Source organism: Somniosus microcephalus, unplaced genomic scaffold (assembly GCF_052327205.1).
Source record: "Somniosus microcephalus isolate GS21.2 unplaced genomic scaffold, FLI_Smic_1.0 unresolved_chr8, whole genome shotgun sequence".
In the NCBI taxonomy this organism is placed as follows: Eukaryota; Metazoa; Chordata; class Chondrichthyes; order Squaliformes; family Somniosidae; genus Somniosus; species Somniosus microcephalus.
The window spans coordinates 30,635,981-30,643,163 of record NW_028225186.1 but is presented as its reverse complement, the minus strand read 5'-3'; positions in this window follow the sequence as shown (position 1 = coordinate 30,643,163).

Here is a 7,183-nt window from a genome sequence, read left to right as displayed (position 1 = left end):
ACTCCCCCTAGGACATCGGTCCTGGTCCAGCCCAGGTGCAAACCATCCGGTTTGTACTGGTCCCACCTCCCCCAGAACCGGTTCCAATGTTGCAGGAATTTGAACCCCTCTCCCTTGCACCATTCCTCTAGCTACGTATTTAGCTGAAATATCCTTCTATTTCTACTCTGACTTGCACGTGGCACTGAAAGCAATCCTGAGATTACTGCCTTGGAGGTCCTATTTTTTTAAATTTACCTCCAACTCCCTATATTCCGCTTTTAGGACCTCATCCCGTTTTTTACCTATATCGTTGGTGCCTATATGCACCACGACAAGTAGCTGTTCACACTCCACTTCCAAAATGTTCCGCAGCCCTTCTGAGACATCCTTGACCCTTGCAGCAGGGAGGCAACCCACCATGCTCGAGTATCCTTTGCAGCTGCAGAAACGCCTATCTATTCCACTTACAATAGTATCCCCTATTAATATAGTTCTAACCCTCCTTTTCCTCCCGTGCTTTGCAGCAGAGCCACCCCTGGTGCCAGGAAGTTGGCTGCTGCTGCTTTCCTCTGATAAGGCATCCCCCCCAATAGCACTCAAAGTGGTGTATCTGTTTGAGAGGGGGATGTCCACAGGGGACCCCTGCACTACCTGTCTGCGCATAGCACTCTGCCTGTTGGTCACCCATTACCTTTCTTCCTGTCCAACCTCTACCTGCGGTGTGTCCAGCTCCGTAAACGCGCTATTCACGCCATCCCGAGCATTGTGAACGCTCCAGTATGGATTCAATCGCAGCTCCAGTGCCGCAATGCGGTCTGTCAGTAGCTGCAGCTGGATGCACTTCCTGCACATGTAGTTGTCAGGGACACAGGAAGTGTCCCTGAGTTCCTACATATCGCAGGAGGATCATACGACGTGGCCGGGCTGTCCTGCCATGATTTACCCTTTAATTAATTGAATTTGAATTAAATCAATCAATCACACTAATTACACTACAGTTAAATGGTTTATCAACAGTCGGCCTATCTGAGGAAGGACGGTCTTGCCATGGAAGGAGTGCAGCGAAGATTCACCAGGCTGATACCTGGGATCGCAGGAATGACGTATGAGGAGAGATTGTGTCGATTGGGCTTATACTCACTGGAGTTTAGAAGATTGAGAGGGGATCTCATTGCAACCTATAAAATTCTGTCAGGCCTGGACAGACTAGATGCAGGAAGGATGTTTCCAATGGCCGGGGAGTCCAGAATCAGGGGTCCTAGTCAAAGATAAGTGGTAAGCCATTTAGGACTGAAATGAGGAGGAATTTCTTCACCCAGAGAGTGGTGAACCTGTGGAATTCTTTGCCACAGAGGGCGGTGGACGCCAGTTCATTAAATATATTCAAGAAGGAGTTGGATATATTTCTTAAGGCTAAAGGGATCAAGGGATATGGGGAGAAGGCAGGGACAGGGTACTGAATTTGGATGATCAGCCATGATCTCATTGAATGGTGGAGCAGGCTCGAAGGGCCGAATGGCCTACTCCTGCTCCTATCTTCTGTGTTTCTATATTTCTATGTTTCCCCTGATAAGCCATCCCCCTCAACAATATCCAAAGTGGTATATCTGTTTGAGAGGGGGATGACCACAGTGTACTCCTGCACTACCTGCCTGCACCTACTACTCTGCCTGGTGGTCACCCATTCCCTTTCTGCCTGTGCAACCTATACCTGTGGTGTGATCAACTGATTAAACGTGCTATCCACGACATTCTCAGCATCGCGAATGCTCCAGTATGTATCCATTCGCAGCTCCAGCGCCGCAATGCAGCCTGCCAGTAGCTGCTGCTGGATACCCTTCCTGCACATTTGGTCGTCCTGCCATCACTTCCCCTTTAATTAATTTGAATTAAATTAAATCAAATCAATACCACCAATTACACTATAATTAAATGATATACTCAAGGGTCCTTGTTTACCAACAGTCCCCGCTACACCACAGAGAGCTTAGAAACTATAAACCACAGTTTACTTTTGGAAAAAAGGAGAAAGAGAGAAATACTCACCAACCAATCACTTACCTGCTTTCTGGTGACGTCACACTTTGATTAATTTTGAATTCTCTCTCTCCGGCTCTGATATTGTAGAGCCTACCTGCTGCCACCCCTTAAATTGCCACCACTCCAACAAGGTCTGCCGCCGCTCTGGGGCCTGCCTGCTGCTGCTGCCTCGGTTTTAAGTTAGCTCCGCCACTGCCGCTGCTTCACCCAGGTCCACCGCCACTGTGGTCACAATCCTGACTTAGAAATATATCACCGATCCTTCAACATTGCTGGGTCAAAATCCTGGAACTCCCTACCGAACAACACTGTGAGGCTGCCTTCACCACTCAGAAGGCAACGTTTCGAGAGGGCGCTCGCCACCAACTTCTCAAGGGCATTTAGGGATGGGCAATAAATGCTGGCCTTGCCAGCGACTCCCACATCCCAGAAACGAATTAAAAAAAAGAAGATTAAGAAGGATGAAACAAGAACTGAGACTTTATAAATATCAGGAAAGAAAGAACAGGCTGGTGTTCCTTTCTATGGGAAAGTGCAGGCTGAGGGATGATTAGATAGATATCTTAAAATTATGGAGGCGTTTGATATTTCAACAGAATGAGCAGATCCGCGTCGGGCAGGGTTCAAATCATCATGCCTAAATCCCACTGGACTCCGAGATCAATGCCACAACCAATCAGATATCGCAGCTGAAAATATATATCTTTTACAAAAGATGCAGATACAGAGTGATCAATCATAGAATCATAGCATTGTTAGAGCACAGAAGGAGGCGATTCCGCCCTTCGAGCCCATGGCAGCTCTCTGCAAGAGCTCTTCAGCCAGCCCCACTCTCCCGCCCTTTCCCCGTAGCCCGGCAATTTTTGTTCCTTCAGTTACTTATCAAAATCTCTTTTGAAAGCCACGATTGAATCTGCCTCCACCACCATTTCAGGCAGTGTTTTCCAGATCCTAACCAATCACTGCATAAAAATGTTTGTCCTCATGTCGCCTTTGGTTCTTCTGCCAATCTCCTAAAATCTCTGTCCACTGGTATTTGACACTTCTGCTAATGGCAACAAATGCTCTGGATCAACTCTCTCCAGATTCCTCATGATTTTGAAATGGTTCAGGACTGGCACGATCCGTATAAACAGCACACCCCTTTTAAACAGACACAGAATGATCCGGGACTGAAAGTACACCCCTTTTAAACAGACACAGAATGATCCGTAACTGACAGAACATCCCTTTTAAACAGACACAGAATGATTCGGGACTGAGAGCACATCCCTTTTAGACAGACACAAAATGTTCCGGGACTGATTGCACAAACCTTTTAAACAGACACAGAATGATCCAGAAATTACTGAATTCCCGTTTTAAACAGGCACAGAATGATGAGGGACTGACAGCACATTCTATTAAACAGACACAGAATAATTTGGGACTGACAGCTCATCCCTTGTAAACAGATACAGAATGCCCTAAGACTGACAGCACACACCTTTTAAACAGACACAGAATAATTCACCTTTTACTGTGACCAGGAAGTCGTTTGCATCTTTCAATCCGAAAAAAACTATTAGCTGGGATCTTCCTGCATTTGATGAATCACCAACAGCCTTCAGTTCTCAATCAAGAGACAGACCTGCTAACATGCACTGTGCACATTAACCCACCAGGGCGCACACTCGACATTACTAACTCTGCCGACCTGCTAACATGCAGCATGCACATTCAACCTCCAGGTGGAGCACACACTTTTAAAGTATAATTATATAATTGCCGATTTTTGTTAAACAACTTTATTATATGCCCCTAAGACCCTGGTCTAGCAAACGACTTTCGATCTCAAATATATAATTATTAATTGATCTAACGTCAACTGCCTTTTGTGGGAGTGAGTTTCACAATTTGACCTCCCTTTGTATTAAGAAATGTTTCGTAATTTCTAACCTGGCTGGCCTGGCTCCGATTTTAAATTTTAGTCCCCTTGACGTTTGTCACCACACTATAGAAAGGATGTGATTGCATGTACTGCAGCAATTCATTTCAAAATTCTATAATTCAGAATCTGCCCACATGGCAGACTGGTAAGACCGGTCCATGGGATCCAAGAGAAAGTGCCTAGCAGGATCCAAAATTGGTTCATTAGCAAGCAGCAAAAGGTAATGGTTGATGGGTGTTTTTGTGACTGGAAGGTTGTTCCTGTTGGGTTCAGCAGGGCTCAGTACTCGCCCACTTGCTTTTTCTGGTATACTTCGGTGACTTAGACTTCAGTGTAGGCGGCATGATTAAGACGTTTGCAGATGTTATAAAAAATGGCCATGTGGTTGATAGTGAGGAAAAAAGTAGTAGACTGCAGTATGATGACAAAAACTGGTCAGGTGGGCAAACAAGTGGCGCATGGGATTCATTCCGTAGAATTGCGAGGTAATGCATTCGGAGAGGGCGAATAGGCAAAGGAATACACAATAAATGTTAGGATCTTGAGAGGTGAAGAAGAACAGAGGGACATTGGAGTGCATGTCAACTGATCCATGAAGGTAACAGAACAGGTAGGCAATGTGGTTAAGAAGGCAAAAACAGAAGACTGCGGATGCTGGAATCGGAAATAAAAACGGAAAATGCTGTTTAATATTCAGCAGGTCATTATTTCAGATTGCCTGCGGAATATTTCCAGAATTTCTGTTATTATTATTCGATAAGTCGTAGGGAATACTTTCCTTTATTTGCCAATGCATAGAATACAAGAACAGGGAGGTTATGCTTGAAGTGTATGAAACGTGATTTGGGCCACAGCTAGAGTACTGCGCACAATTTTGGTCACCACAATACAGGAATGATGTGATTGCACCAGAGAGGGTACAGTGGAGGTTTACAAGTATGTTGCCACGACTGGAGAATGTTCGCTATGAGGAAAGATTAGATAGGGTGGGATTGTTTTCTTGGAACAATGCAGGCTGAGGGGAGACAAAATTGAGGTGTATAAATTTAAGAGGGGACAAGACAGAGTGGATAGGAAGGAGCTGGTTTCCTTCACAGAGAAGTCAATGATCAGTGGGCATAGATTTAAAGTAGCTGGTAAATGGATTAGAGAAGAGGTAAGGAGCACCTTTCGCCCACAGAGTGGTGGGGTCTAGAACTCACTACCCATCACATTAGAAGAAAGTACTTGGAGATGTATTTGCAGTGCTGCAACCTTCCGGGTAACGAACCCAGAGCTGGAAAGTGGGATAAGGCAAAACAGCTGCTTTTGGTCTGGCAAAGACAAGATGGGCCGAATTGCCTCCTTCTATGTTGTAAACTTCTGTAATTCTATTATTCTATGAACTCAACTCTTCCCCTTCAATATTGCAGGGAATATAAGCCCCGTTTATGTAATCTCTTCTCATAGATTAACTCTTGGAGCCCTGATGAATCTACACTGCACTCCCTCCAAGGTCAATATATCCTTTCTGTGGAGCAGTGCACAGAACTGTACACACTGACCTAAACAGGCCTATGTATAGCTGTCAGAAAACATCCTTCCATTTGAATTGTGCAGGGCAATTGTCTGATATTTTGCACCGGTCTTTCCACTATTGAAGCATTGCTATTGTGCAGCTGTGATTCCTGAGTGGTTAAGGGGTTGGACTTGAAATCCAATGGCCTTTCCATTCTCGCAGCGATTCTGCTGCAAACTTTTCATTTTATTTCATCGGCTCCCTGTAGGAATCACTTGACCCGAAACTGATCAGAATTCCTTCCACTGCACTTTAGTACACTGATTAATGGAAAGCTGTTTTTCCAATGGAAAGCACTCATAATTTATCGGCATCAAGTTGGTACTGTGGATTTGTTGGAAAATATTTGCAAAGAACCGTGAGAAATATACACACAGAACAGCACGAAAAATAATCCATTTAATGAAGAGCCCTGCAATGTTTGGAAGGAAATGAGAGGAAACACAATTTAGTTTTATAAAGCTGAACAAGAATTAAAAAGTGTGTAAAACGACCGCAGCTGGACTCGTTCCTGCAATCTTCTGATAATATCAGGATTTAACAGAGGCCACGTGAATGCAAGACAAGCTAATCATAATAATGAGTGAATGAGCACTATGTCTGTATTCATTTCAGTAATAATCAAAAATGCTGGAAACATTCAGCAGGGCAGGAAACATCGAGGAGAGGGAAGCAGATTCAACATTTCGGTTCGAACCCTTCGTCAGAACTGGAAAAGGTTAGGGAAGAGAGATTTTTAAGCAGGGGTGGGAGGAGGGGAGGAAAGAACAATGGGATGGTGTAAGATAGGATGGAAGGCAGGAGAGATTGACTGACAAAAGGGATGATGGTGCAAATCAAAAGGAGAGGTAATGGGACAAGTTAACAAACAACAGATGGCTCCAGAAGAGGTTTGAATGATGATGGCAGCAACATTATCAGCTACCATGTGAGGAAACATGAGAACAAATTAAAAAATATAAAGAACTACAGGGGCCAATTTATAGCCTGTAATTGTTCAAATCGATGTTAAGTCCAGAAGGCTGTAAAGTGCCGAATAGAAAGATGTGCTGCTGATCCTCGAGCGTACGTTGAACTTCATTGCAACAGTGTAACATGATGAAGAAGGAGGAATCAGATTGGGAGGGGAGCGGAGATTATAGTGACAGGCGACCGGAAGCTCGGAGTCACGCTTGCGCACTGAACGGAGGTTTAGAATGGCAATACACATTAAATGGTAGGACACTGAGTAGTGTAGAGGAAGAAAGGGACCTTGGAGAGCATGTCCACAGATCCCTGAAGGTAGCAGGCCAGGTAGATAATGGAACGATAGCAAAATAGTGCAGATGCAAAAAATCCAATATAACAACAGAAAATGCTGGAAAAATTCAGCAGGCCAGGTACAGGCGTGGAGAGAACATAGCGTCAATGTTTCGGATCAATCCTTTTGAAAAGACTGAAGGCCAGGCTGGGAGAGATCAAAAGAGAAGTGAAGAGGCATTTTGAGGTATTCAAAACGAGACGAGATGGTGAGAGGTCTAGTGGTGTCAAAAGGCGGCTCTCTTTCCTGTAATGTGGAGACCAGAACTGGGGTTTTCTCACTACTGCCTTTATCCCACCCTTTATTATCTGCTACCTGCCTCCTTTTCCATTTTGCCTAATGTTTCTAAAAGTCAAGTACCCTAGAATATTTT